The following is a 14,633-nucleotide window of genomic DNA, read 5'->3' on the forward strand; positions in this document are numbered from 1 at the left end:
GGAGTCAATTTTAGAAAACCTAGCACATTTATTTTTCAATGTAGGCCCCTCCTACATTTACACACTTAGTCCAGCGGTCATGGAGCATACAGATCTTGGACTTCCAGAAAGTGTCCACAACAGGGGTGATTGATATGTTCGTGGCCTAAGGTTGAAGGAGATGAGTTATACAGCTTTTGTTACATGCACATGCAGTTCAACTCTGAATGATTATGCAAAAAGTTTGAAGTTAATAATGCATCAGGGGTGATTGATAAGTTTATGGCCTAAGGTAGAAGAAGATGAGTTATTAACTTCAAACTTTCTGCATAATCACTCAAAGAGCTGACCTGCATGTGCATGTAATGAGAGCTGTATAACTCATCTCCTTCTACCTTAGGCCATGAACATATCAATCACCCACCTGCGGACACTTTCTGGAGGTCCAAGATCCATATGCTCCACGACCGCTGGACTAAGTGTGTAAATGTAGGAGGGGGCTATGTTGAAAAATAAATGTGCTAGGTTTTCTAAAATTGACTCCTACCTTGGGCCATGAACATATCAATCACCCCTTGTAAAATCTGACACGAGCAGAGACAGTCCATTCTTTTCAGTAGAGAAGAACATGAAAGGACAGGAGTCCACCATTTAGCCCATCATGTCAAATTCTAGTTGAGTAATCCAATCAATTACAATGCCTGCAACTTATTCTCCGTTTATCCAATCTGTTTTGAAGACATTGATTGTTTCATTTCTATACGATCCTTATAAGCAAAGGAATTCAAAGTTCTAACTACTCTAATTATTTTTTTCCACATATCTATTTCTTATACAGTGGCATGCAAAAGTTTGGGCACCCCTGGTCAAAATTTCTGTTACTGTGAATAGCTAAGCGAGTAAAAGATGACCTGATTTCCAAAAGGCGTAAAGTTAAAATTGACACATTTCTTTAATACTTTAAGCAAGATTACTTTTTCATTTCCATCTTTTACAGTTTCAAAATAACAAAAAAGGAAAAAGGGCCCAAAGCAAAATTTTGGGCACCCTGCATGGTCAGTACTTAGTAACACCCCCTTTGGCAAGTATCACAGCTTGTAAACACTTACTGTAGCCAGCTAAGAGTCTTTCAATTCTTGTTTGGGGGATTTTCGCCCATTCTTCCTTGCAAAAGGCTTCTAGTTCTGTGAGATTCTTGGGCCGTCTTGCATGCACTGCTCTTTTGAGGTCTATCCACAGATTTTCAATGATGTTTAGGTCAGGGACTGTGAGGGCCAAGGCAAAACCTTCAGCTTGCACCTCTTGAGGTAGTCCATTGTGGATCTTGAGGTGTGTTTAGGATCATTATCCTGTTGTAGAAGCCATCCTCTTTTCATCTTCAGCTTTTTTACAGATGGTGTGAAGTTTCCTCCAGAATTTGCTAGTATTTAATTGAATTCATTCTTCCCTCTACCAGTGAAATGTTCACCATGCCACTGGCTGCAACACAAGCCCAAAGTATGATCGATCCTTAACAGTTGGAGAGGTGTTCTTTTCATGAAATTCTGCACCCTTTTTTCTCCAAACATACCTTTGCTCATTGGGACCAAAAAAATTCTATTTTAACTTCATCAGTCCACAGGACTTGTTTCCAAAATGCATCAGGCTTGTTTAGATGTTCCTCTGCAAACTTCTGACGCTGAATTTTGTGGTGAGGACACAGGAAAGGTTTTCTTCTGATGACTCTTCCATGAAGGTCAAACTTCTGCAGGCGTCGCTGCACAGTAGGGCAGTGCACCACCACTCAAGTCTGCTAAATCTTCCTGAAGGTCTTTGGCAGTCAAACAGGGGTATTGATTTGCCTTTCTAGCAATCCTATGAGCAGTTCTCTCGGAAAGTTTTCTTGGTCTTCCAGACCTCAACTTGATCTCCACTGCTCCTGTTAACTGCCATTTCTTAATTACATTATGAACTGAGGAAAAGGCTACCTGAAAACACTTTGCTATCTTCTTATAGCCTTCTGCTTTGTGGGCATCATTTGTTTTAATTTTCAGAGTACTAGGCAGCTGCTTAGAGGAGCCCATGGCTGCTGATTGTTGGGACAAGATTTGAGGAGTCAGAGTATTTATAAAGCTTTGAAATTTGCATCACCTGGCTTTTCCTAACAATGACTGTGAACAAGTCATAGCTCTAACAAGCTAATTAAGGTCTGAGACCTTGGTAAAAGTTATCTGAGAGCTCAAATCTCTTGGGGTGTCCAAACTTTTGCATGGTGCTCCTTTCTTTTTTTTTCACTCAATAATTGTACAGAACAAAAATAATACACTAATCTTGCTTAAAACGTTGAAAAGCATGTTTCATCTTTAACTTTATGACTTTTGGAGATCAGTTCATCTTCTACTCACTTGTTGTTCGTCCATCATTGACGTCGATGAGAACCTCGACACCAGATGGTGTTGAGACTAGCGCATGATTTGGATTTAAGTGAGGGAGAGTTGCACAGTATCAGCCTCACTCTCTCTTCCCAATTCCCATTCCCATCTGGATCCAGTGGCAAGACAGAGTTGAGACAGCTGAAGATGGGACTAGGTGCAGTCTTCTGTGTCCTGTTCTGCTCTACATGTTCCACGACACTTGCAGAGACCACCTTCTTGACCGTTGGACCTTCCATTGGTCTCAACTGCTCAATCTGCCGGACTCTGTCTTCACATGCTGGGATAGACAACTCCCTATCTCACCGAGGGTTTGAGACCCGTCGGCTACCCTCACCTGGTTTAGCTGGCTCGTCAAAGCCATTGCCCGGGGTGTGGCCACTGTCACATGCAAACAGCTATTCACTTAACTATTCGCGGTAACAGAAATTTTGACCAGGGGTTCCCAGACATTTGCTCAAATTTCAGATCAGTGTTCCATTCTTTACATGTATGTTAAAGGAAACATATTTGCTTACTCCACCTAAATTGACTGTACTTTTGTACACCTCTATCAAATCTCATCTTAATGTTATTTGCTCTATTGATAACATTAGCCTCTACATTGTAACTTTACAACTGAAACAATTCATCTTTAAACCGTTAGACCAATCCAGGAAATCTCAAACTAAATTTCTGGCCTTAAGTTTCTAGACCTTTCCTCCCAGCATAATATTTGCAGAGAATTTCATCCCTTTTGCAACTGGAATAAACACTTCCCAACAAACAGCACTAGTTAATCTGCCTCTGAGGATGTTGATCCTGTCCCTGGAAACATCAGACTTGTACAGGTCCTATCTTTCCCAAAACTGGCTGAAGAATCAAAAATCCTTCCCCTGCACATCTCTAGCCACACATTCATCTGTGCCAAGTTCTTATTTTTGAACTCAAAGGTAAATGTTACTGTGAACAGTCTGGACTTTACTTATAAGTGCAGAATCAAGACCATAAGACATGAGTGCAAAGTTAGGCCATCTGGCCCATCGAGTCTTCTCCAACATTCAACAATGTCTGACTTTGTGGATTCAGAATTGGTTTGCCCACAGGAGGCAGTGGTGGTAGACGGGTCATATTCTGCATGGAGGTTGGTGACCATTGCTGTGCCTCAGGGATCTGATCTGGGACCCCTTCTGTTTGTGATTTTTATAAATGACCTGGATGAGGAAGTGGAGGGATGGGTTAGTAAATTTGCTGATGACAGAGAGGTTGGGGGTGTTGTGGATAGTGTGCAGGGCTGTCAGAGGTTGCAACCAGACATTGATAGGATGCAAAACTGGACTGAGAAGTGGCAGATGGAGTTCAACCCAGATACGTGTGAGGTGGTTCATTTTGGTAGGTCAAATATGATGGCAGAATATAGTACTAATGGTAAGACTCTTGGCAGTATGGAGGATCAGAGGGATCTTGGGGTCCGAGTCCATAGGACACTCAAATTTGCTACGCAGGTTGACTCTGTGGTTAAGAAGGCATACGGTGCATTGGCCTTCATCAATTGTGGGATTGAGTTTAAGAGCTGAGGGGTAATGTTGCAGCTATATAGGACACTGGTCAGATCCCACTTGGAGTACTGTGCTCAGTTCTGGTCGCCTCACTACAGGAAGGATGTGAAAATCATAGAAAGGGTGCAGAGGAGATTTACAAGGATGTTGCCTGGATTGGGGAGCATGCCTTCTGAGAATAGGTTGAGTGAACTCGGCCTTTTCTCCTTGGAGCGACGGAGAATGAGCAGGTGACCTGATAGAGGTGTATAAGATGATGAGAGGCATTGATTATGTGGATAGTCAACCTTTTTCCCAGGGTTGAAATGGCTAGCATGAAAGGGCACAGTTTTAAGGTGCTTGGGAGTAGGTACAGAGGAGATGTCAGGGGTAAGTTTTTTTACACAGAAGAATGGTGAGTGCCTGGAATGGGGCTGGCGATGGTGGTGGAAGTGGATACTATAGGGTCTTTTAAGAGACACCTAGATAGGTACATGAAGCTTAGAAAAATAAGAGGGCTATGGGTAACCCTAGGTAATTTCTAAAGTAGGGACATGTTCGGCACAGCATTGTGGGCCAAAGGGCCTGTATTGCTTCTATGAATTGTTATGTAACCGGCAACAATGAATATCAATTGAGACAGGTTATATAAAAAACAACCAAACATTTATTAAACACGGATAAACAATAGAAAACAAATGAAAACCTTAACCGGAAGTTAACCGCTATGCAGCCGTTCAACAAACCATCACTCATTACTGGTTCTTAAAGCATTAAATGCGAAAACAGTTTTTAAAAAATGCGAAAACAGTTTTTAAAGCGGTAAAGTCAGATACAGTTCTTAAAATGGTAAATTCGAAAGTCCAACAGATTTATACGTTCAATTGGGAGAGACTTCTCTGGAGAAGGATTACGTAACACAGGAAATAAACGGCCTAAAACAACTGACCTTAGTTTCTAGAGAGCAAACCTTGCATGAACTTCCTTTCTCTTTTGGCAAGAGCTACTTCTTCAACGAAGACTCAATAAGGTCGATCCTTTGTTAAACTGCCGAACGATACCAACTTCTCTTAATCCTTCAGGTCCTGTACTTCGATAAAGTCTTCACTCTCCAATACTGCTGGAAAAAGGAACATCAACACATCTAGCAAAAATTGCCAGTCCAGCACTATTGTACCTTGCAACAGAACGTAACACTCCGTTTTAAAAATGAAACTGCGTCATAAAAACAAATATGCAACAGAAACGGAGACACAGATGCACGTTCTAGCTGGAAAACTAAAAACTTAACTGCGTCATCTGAGGTCTTCCTTTATATACCCGTGGTGAACATGTCCTCACATCGGCGGGAAAACTACATCAGGTGACCTCCAAAAGAACCATTACATCATGCTCACAAAAAAAAGTCACAGATCTCCCTGAGGTATGTAACAGAATCAAATTTGGCTAAAGCATTGAAAGCAGAAAGTAATAGTGATTGTTTTTTTTTCTGATTAGAAGTATACAGCGGTGTTTCTTGGAGTTCATGTTGAAATCTCTTCCCTTGATTTGGGGTATACACATTATAATTTTTATGTTTATAGATGATATAAAACTGAAGAGAACAGTGATATCCAAAGTAAAACAGGCAGTGTGTTGAGATGGACAAAAAAATAGGTCAAATTTAATATTGGTAATTGGCTTATTAGTGTCTCATACTGAGAGACAGTAAAAAAGCTTTTGTTTGCATTTCATCAAGATAAATCTATTTTCTCCATAGATAGTAGAAAAGTGTAAAAAAAACAGTATGCAGAATATAGTGTTACAGGTACAGAGAGAGTGCAGTGCAGATAGGTAAATACAAAAGATCATGATGAGGCAGATGGAAAGATCAGATCCTTGAGCCTGACAGTTCATGTTCTCAAGCTTTTGTGTTTTCTGTCTAATGCAATGATCGAGAAGAGAAAATGACTAGGACGTCTATGGACTAGGCTATGTTCACAACACTGCAATTTCTTGCAATCTTGGACAGACTAGATGCCATATCGAGGAATTATGCAGCTAGAAAGCATGCTTTGTATTTATAGAAAATGCTGGAGGAACTCAGCAGGCCAGGCAGCATCTAGGAAAAGAGTACAGTTGATGGCTTGAGTCAAAACTGTTCAGCAGGACTGTGTGTATTGCTCAGATTTCCAGCATCTGCAGATTTTCTCTTGTTTGTGTTTGTATTTAAAATATGGTGTAAGTTTAAAAAATGGTGATGGTTATCAAGGATATACCAATCTCCTTAGCATTCTGAGAAAGTAGACAGGACAAATTGTTAGTGATAATTATACTTAGGAACCTGAAACTCTCAATTTTGGCACCATTAATACAGACAGGGGTATGTACTCTGCCTTGCTTCTGGAGGTCAATGACCAGGTCTTTTGTTTCACTGACATTGAGAGAAAAATTAAATTCTTGACTCAATGCCACTGGACCCTCTGTCCCCTTCTTGTACTCCATCTCATTCTTGTCTGTGATCCCACCCACCAAGTTGATGTCAACTGCAAACTTGTAAATGGAGTTAGGCTAAATACCACCTGTAAATTCTCTGATGAAACAATTGATGTCGACATGATTTCAGATGGTCATGAGGAGGTGTACACCACTGAGACAGATTGGTTGAGCGGTGTGACAGCAACAATATCATACTCAAAGTCAGTAAGACTAAGGAATTGATTATGCACTTCAAGAAGGAGAAGTTGAGAGAACACATACCAATTCTTATCAAAGCAGTGGAAAGGGTGAGCAGTTTCAAGTTGCTGGGTGTCAACATCCCTGAAGATCCATCCCGGGCCCAACACACTGATATAATTATGATGAAGCACATCAGCAACTATATTTCATTAGGAGCTTGAGGAGATACACTATATCATCAAAGACTGTAGCAAATTTCTACAGATGAACCACGAAGAGCATTCTAACTAGTTTTATTAAATGATGAACCAAGTAAACATAGAACATAGAAAACCTACAGGACAATACAGGCCCTTTGGCCCACGAAACTGCCGAACATGTCCTTACCCTACAAATTACCTAGGGCTACCCATAGCCCTCTATTTTTCTAAGCTGCATGTACCTATCCAGGAGTCTCTTAAAAGACCCTATCGTACCCGCCTCCACCACCATCACCGGCAGCCCATTCCATGCACTTGCCATTTTATGCATAAAAAAACTTACCCCTGACATCTCCTCTGTACCTACTTCCAAGCACCTTAAAACAGTGTCCTCTCGTGCTGGCCATTTCAGCCCTGGGAAAAAGCCTCTGACTATCCACACAATCAATGCCTCTCATCATCTTGTCTCTCTCTGGCTATCCATCCCATAGGATGATGATGGTTCCTTTTAGTCAGTTGGTGGGGTGGTACCCCACTCCTCAGAAAGAAAGTGTGTGTGTGAGTGGATTTTAGGTGAGTAGGGGGTTTCACAGGTCCACACCCAACCTCTCGACATCCCCTCCCGGATCTCATGGCATGGTGGGGTCCAAGACGGCTGGGGAAGTTCTGTTGCAGTGAATGGCCAGACCCAGCTTTGATGCAAGGGATGCCCTTTCCGCGCTTCACGGCACGTGTTTGCTAGATGGCCATTGACCCTACAAGAGGGTTCATCCACCCTTTGACAGGTCTTGTTTTTCGTTCGCAGGGTGTCTAGCCACCCTCCTCACCAGGCAAGCCTGGCAGGGGAGCCGGTTTAGTCACCGACCACGCCACCATGCGACAGGTAGTACTGGGTTACATGGTACCAGTAGCACTCAAGACGAGTGACCTGACCAGCATCTTGTACACCTCTATCAAGTCACCTCTCATCCTGTCGCTCCAAGGAGAAAAGGCCAAGTTCACTCAACCTATTCTCAAAAGGCATACCCCCCAAGTACTAAAACAAATAAGCTGTAAAAAAAAATCCTTTATAGAACTCCAATTGGAATCTGGCTAAAGTATTACTTTTGTTTTGAACATTGTGATTTAAGAAGAATACCAAAACCTTCATGAAGGTTGTAAAGAGATTTGCTAGATGCAAAAAAAAGTCATTTGTGAAGGAACATTCAAGGGGCTATTGTTGTTAACTGGAAACCTGTATATGGTGGATAGAGAGAAATTTGCCAGAAGAAATGTATTTAGGGTGACTGGGAAAAAACCCAGCCCTGACTAAATGAAATATGAATTCATGGTAACACACACAAAATGCTGGAGGAACTCAGCAGGTCAGGCAGCATCTATGGAAATGAATAAACAGCTGACATTTTGGGATGAGTCCGTTCTTCGGGATTGGAAAGAAAGGGGAAAATCGCCAGAATAAAAAGCTGGGGGGAGGGGAAGGATGATTAGCTAGAAGATGATAAATGAAATAGGAAAGTTAAAGGTCCAGAGAAGAAGGAATCTGATATGAGGAGAGAACAATGGGAGAAAGGGAAGAAGGAGGGGCACTAAGGGGGAGGTAATAAGCAGGTGAGGAGAAGAGGTAAGGGAGCAGAGAATAGAAGAGGGAGGGAAAAATTACAAGAAGGAGAAAGCAATGTTCATGCCATCAGGTTGGAGACCATGCAGACGGAATATGAGGTGTTGCTGCTGCACCCTGAGAGTGGTCTCATCATGGTAAAGGAGGAGACCATGAACCAACATGTTGGAATGGGAATGGCAATAGGAATTAAAATTGAAATTTACATTTTTGGCAGATGGAGCAGAGGTGCACAACAAAGTGGTCCCCCAATTTACATCAGGTTTCACCAATGCAGGGAAGGGAGCACTGGATACAATAGACAACCCCAACAGATTTGCAGGTGAAGTGTTCGCTCACCTGGAAGGACTGTTTGGGGCACTGAATAGAGGTAAGGGAGGAGGTAAATGGGCAGGTGTAGCATTTCCCTGTAGGAGGATTCCCATCTGAACTCACGATAGGTTGCTACAATCAAGAATTCATTGCCTGAAAAAATGGTGTAATTAAATTCAGTAATTACATTCAAAAGGAGTAAAAAAAAGATCATTTGAAGGAAGAAGATTATAACTCTGTGGGGAAAGGATAATGGAATTAATTGCATAACATATTTGTGGCCTTCTTCCATGGCACATGCTTACTTACAAAATACTAAAAAATATTTGTAGCACATCAACTAACCAATTTGTGCTTATGCTCCTCCTTTCTACACTTACACCAATATACAAATCGGTGGATGCTTATCGAACTTTTCCTTAAAAGTAAGCATGTCATTTGCCTCCCTTTTTTGCCAGTGAGCTTCACATGTTAACTACTTACCTGGAATAGACGTTTCTCCTGAACTTGCATTTGATTTATTCAGAATCAGAATCAGGTTTAATATCACTGACATTTGTCACAAAATTTGTTTGTTTTGCAGCAGTAGTAAATTGCAATACATAATAATAAAAACCCATTACAGTAAGTATATGTTAAAAAATTGAATTGACTTTATTTCTTACATCCTTCACATACATGGAGTAAAAATCTTTACATCTCCATCTAAATGTGCAAAGTGCAATCATAGTAATTTATAATAAATAGAACAGTCAATGTAATATAGAGTACACTCAAATCAGTGTGAGTTCATCAATCTGACGGCCTGGTGGAAGCAGCCGTCCCGGAACCTGTTGGTCCTGGATTTTATGCAGCGGTACCACTTCCCGGATGGTAGCAGCTGGAATAGATTGTGGTTGGGATGGCTTGGGTCCCCAATGATCTTACGGGCCGTTTTTACACACCTGTTCTGGTAAATGTCCTGAATCATGGGAAGTTCACAACTACAGATGCGCTGGGCTGTCTGCACCACTCTCTGCAGAATCCTGCGATTAAGGGAGGTACAGTTCCCATACCAGGCAGTGATGCAGCCAGTCAGGATGCTCTCAGTTGTGCCCCTGTAGGAAGTTCTTGGGATTTGGGGGGCCATACCAAACTTACTCAAATGTCTGAGGTGAAAGAGGCACTGTTGTGCCTTCACCACACAGCTGGTGTGTACAGACCGTATGAGGTCCTTGGTGATGTGGATGCCGAGGAACTTGAAGCTGTTTACCCTCTCAACCCCAGATCCATTTATGTCAATAGGGGTTAGCCCGTCTCCATTCCTCCTGTAATCCACAACCAGCTCCTTTGTTTTTGCAACATTGAGGGAGAGGTTTTTTTGACACCTCAAAAAGGGAGAAAAAAATGAGGTAGTGTTCATGGATTCATTGTCCGTTCAGAAGACTGATGCAGAGGGGAAGAAGCTGTTCCTGAAACATTGAGTGTGTGCCTTCAAGCTCCTGTACCTCTTCTTTGATAATAGCAATGAGAAGAGGGCATGTCCTGGTTGATGGGGGTGCTAAATGATGAATGCTGCCATTTTGAGGCTATAGAATCCATCCATCAGTTTTCTATCTGCATTGTATTCTGTGTTGCATATTTATTATGATTTTAATGGTAGTTCGTCATGTGGGTGGGGGCATGGTAAAAGCATAAGGTTTAGCTATGTATTCTTGTTTTGTTCTCAGTAGTTTAGTTTTGTACTAACTGGGGACCGACAGCTGTCATATCTTTTGTTGACCGCTTAACTATGCTTAACTTCATTTCATTTGGAATCGCTTAACTCAACTTCAATTAAGTCTGCTTAAGTATGTTTAATATTGCTAGTCTTAGTTTCAGAAATTGCATTGCTTCAAAATTGTAAATTTTACTAGTTGCTAATAAAGGATCAAATACATTTCTTTGACTTATTGGAAGATTATTAATGGATTGATCACAGGGCACATTATACAAGGATAATAACCCGTAGGCATCAACAGCAGCGGCCTTGGTTTGTTAAAGAGTTTGCCGCTACAGGGGCATCACCTTTTGAAGAGGCTAGTGCCCATAATGGAGCTGGGTGAGTTTACAAATTTCGGCAGCTGTTTCCAATCCTGTGCAAAGGCCCCTCCATACCAGACAATGATACAGCCAGTTAGAATGCTCTCCACAGTGTATCTGTAGAAATTCGCGAATGTATTTTAATTTTCCTCAAACTGCTAATGAAATATAGCCGATGGGTACAGAGGCCCAGGTTTTGGAGCTTGTTGATTAGAACTAAGGCTATGATTGTGTTGGACGCTGAGTTGTAATCAATAAGCAGTAGCCTGACATAGGTATTATTGTGCAGGTGATACAAGGCCAAGTGGAGAACCAGTGAGGTTGCTTCAGTTGTAGACCTATTGTGCTGATAGGCAAATTGCAGCAGTTCCAAATACTTCCTTCAGCAGGAGTTGATTCTAGCCATGACAAACTTATCAAAGCACAGTAGATGTGAGTACCAGTAGACGATAGTCATTGAGGCAACTCACCTTGCTCTTCTTGCACTGGTACGATTGTTACCCTTTTGAAGCAAGTGGGAACCTCTGACTTTAGAAGTGAGAAATTCAAGATGTCCTTGAACACTGCTACCCTTTGGTTGGCACAGGTTTTCAGAGCCCCATCAGGTACACCATCAGGGCCTTGCAAGGGTTCACTCCCTTTAAGGATGTTCTAACCTCGATCTCTGAGACAAAGATCACAAGAGACACCAGATGCAGCATGGATTCACACAGGTGATAGTTTTATTCTCCTTTTCAGAGATAGATAGATACTTTATTGATCCCAAAGGAAATTACAGTGTTACAGTAGCAGTTAAGTACACCGATATAATTTTTAGAAGAGAAGTAGAAAGAATAAAAAATAAGTTACCACAAACAGTCTAACAGGAGGGGGTCATCATTTCCCTGACTACAGGTTGACTCATTATAGAGCCTAATGGCTGAGGGTAGCAATGACCTCATATAGCGTTTTTTGGAGCAGCAAAGTTGTCAGTCTATTACTAAAAGTGCTCCTCTGTTCAGCAAAGGTGGCATGCAGAGGGTGGGAAACATTGTCCAGTGTGCATAAAAGACGTTGAGCTCATCTGGGAGTGAAGCATCACTGCCATTCATGATGTTAGGTTTTGCTTTATCAGAAGTAATGGCCTACAACCCCTGCCAGAGCCAATGTGCATCTGTTTCCATCTCTAACCTCAATTGGAATTATTATTTTGCTCTTAAAATAGCCTTCCATAGGTCATACTTGGGCATCTTGTATAGTTCTGAATCACCAGTCTTGAATACCACAGATCTACCCCTCAGCAAACTACAAACCTCCTGGTTTGTCGACAGTTTTTGGTTTGGGTATGTTCTCAAAAGCACACAGGTCTTGATAAAGTCGGTGACAACTGCGGAGTATTCATTCAGATTCAAAGATGAATCCATGAATATTGTCCAGTTCACTGACTCAGAGCAGTCATGTAACTGCTTCTCCATCTCCTTTGACCACACCTTCTTGATCCTCACCACGGGTCTTTGGTCTCTGCCTATATGCTGGATGTAGAAGTTCAGCCATATGATCAGATTTTCCAAAGTGTGGGCATGGGATGGCATGGCAAATGTTCTTGATGGTGATATAACAGTGGTCAAGTATAGTCCTCTGGTCTACAGGTGATACATTGGTGGTAGTTGTTCAGAGATTTCTTCAAGCTGACCTGTTTGAAATCCCCCACAACGATAGGGAAGGCATCAGGATGCGCTGTTTTCTGCCTGCTGATTATACAAGGAGTGATTCATAAGGCCTAAGGTAGAAGGAGTCAATTTTAGAAAACCTAGCACATTTATTTTTCAACATGGTCCCCTCCTACATTTACACACTTGGTCCAGTGGTCGTGGAGCATATGGATCTTGCACCTCCAGAAAAGTGTCCACAGCCGGGGTGATTGATAAGTTTGTGGCCTAGGGTAGAAGGAGATGAGTTATACAGCTCTCGTTACATGCACATGCAGTTCAACTCTTTGAGTGATTATGCGGAAAGTTTGAAGATAATGACTCATCAGGGGTGATTGATAAGTTCGTGGCCTAAGGTAGAAGGAGATGAGTTATTAACTTCAAACTTTCTGCGTAATCACTCAGAGTTGAACTACCTGACATTGGCCTGAAATGTAATGTACACTGCTTCCAGGATGATGGCAGTGAACTCTCTTAGCAGATGAGAAAGACAACATTTGACTGCTAAATGTTCCAGGTTGGGTGAGCAGGACTGAGACACAACTGCCATGTCTATGCACCATGATAAGTTAATCATAAGGCATGCTCCACCTCCTCTACCTTTAAAGGACTCAGCTGTCCTGAGTTTTCAGTGGATGGAAGCCCTCTGGCTACAGTGCTGCATCCAATATAGCAATGGACAGCCAAGTTTTCATTAAGCAAAGTACACAGCAGTCTCTGATGTTCCTCTAGTACACCAATCTTGCTCTGAGGTCTCAAATTTTATTTTCCAGAAACTGTATATTTGGCAGCAAGATATGGACAGTGGTGGTCTAAGGCCTCTGCTCTTCAATCATACCTGGAGCCCAGAACACTGAACCCACTTCCTTTTCCTAAAAGGAGAACTGCACTTGCGACCTGAGTCTACAACCTGGGATCCATTGATTTTGAGTATCAGTAGATTTTTAAAACATCTTAAAACAATTTGTCCTAAATGGGTATATTTCATGATTCCCATCGGAGCTTAATGCAAAGAGTCTCCACTTATCTGAGCTTTTACCATTATAATTTATGACTATCTTATCTTTCTGGCCCTTAGTTTTAGTGAAATTGAAATAACTTTTCTACATGGTTTCATCAAACACCTTCATTATTTTTATGTTGTGGGGTCATTCCTTTCTTTCTCTCTTTTTGAAGCACAGAGCACCATTTCCTGATAAGCATCATCTCAGTTCTGTGTTCATTGTGTCAGCATTTTTTGGTCTTATTAATCTAAATTGCTACCTTCTGTGATTTGTGCATTTGTACTCACTCCCACAGCCAATTCCTTTATCCCAACAGATACTTTGTTTCTAAGGAATCATATAACCTCTTTATTCTTTCTAACAAACGCTTTGCATCCCTTCTTTCTATATTGAAGTTCCTTGGAACCGATTCGACCAATTGTAGGGAACATTGATCAATGAACAGAAGGGAACCAAATGGGCACGGGGAGAGGAAAATTCCTGAGCCCTAAGAATAGAGCAGGGTGTCATGGTCCGGTCTGTGAAATCTGCATTCCGGTTCATCAATCCTTATTCCGGGTTTTCCTGTTTTCCCTTGTTCCAGTGGGTGCTTTAATTGAGGCACCTGATTCTCATTTTGGGCTGGCACATAAATACCTCTGCAAATGAAGGATTTAGGGCTGGACTGTTCCTTTTCCTTTCCCTCTCCCTCTAAAGCTTTGCCTGCATTCCTGTCAAGTTCAACTGCTGCCATGCCAAGATAAGGAACTATCTATTGTTGAGTTTTGAACTATCTCCTTGTGTCCCTGTGTTTACTGTCTGTGTCAAAGAAGAGTCTTGGCCCTAGGTCCTGTTGCCAAGGAGGGGTCCTGGCTCTGTGTTCTGTGTTCCTATGTTCCAGATGCTGTGTTCTAGTCCTGTCCAAGTCAAGGCTTCATGTTCTTGTCCAGTCCACCTCGGCAGTCATCCTAGCCCTGCGTCCTAGAAAGGGTCCTGGCTCTGCGCTCCAAGGAGGAGTCCCAGCTCCATCCCCAAGAGCCTAACCAAGCCAATTCCAAGAGCTGAACCTAACCAAGTCCAAGAGCTGAGCCAAACCTAGTCCAAGAGCCTCGTCCTGCCCTGGAGTACCTCATCCAAGGCTCTGAGCGTCCAGCCCACCTCCAAGGCTCTGTGTTCCTGTGTTTCAAGACCAAGTCCAGGTGCTGT

The sequence above is a fragment of the Mobula hypostoma genome, chromosome 4 (assembly GCF_963921235.1).
Source record: "Mobula hypostoma chromosome 4, sMobHyp1.1, whole genome shotgun sequence".
Classification (NCBI taxonomy): domain Eukaryota; kingdom Metazoa; phylum Chordata; class Chondrichthyes; order Myliobatiformes; family Myliobatidae; genus Mobula; species Mobula hypostoma.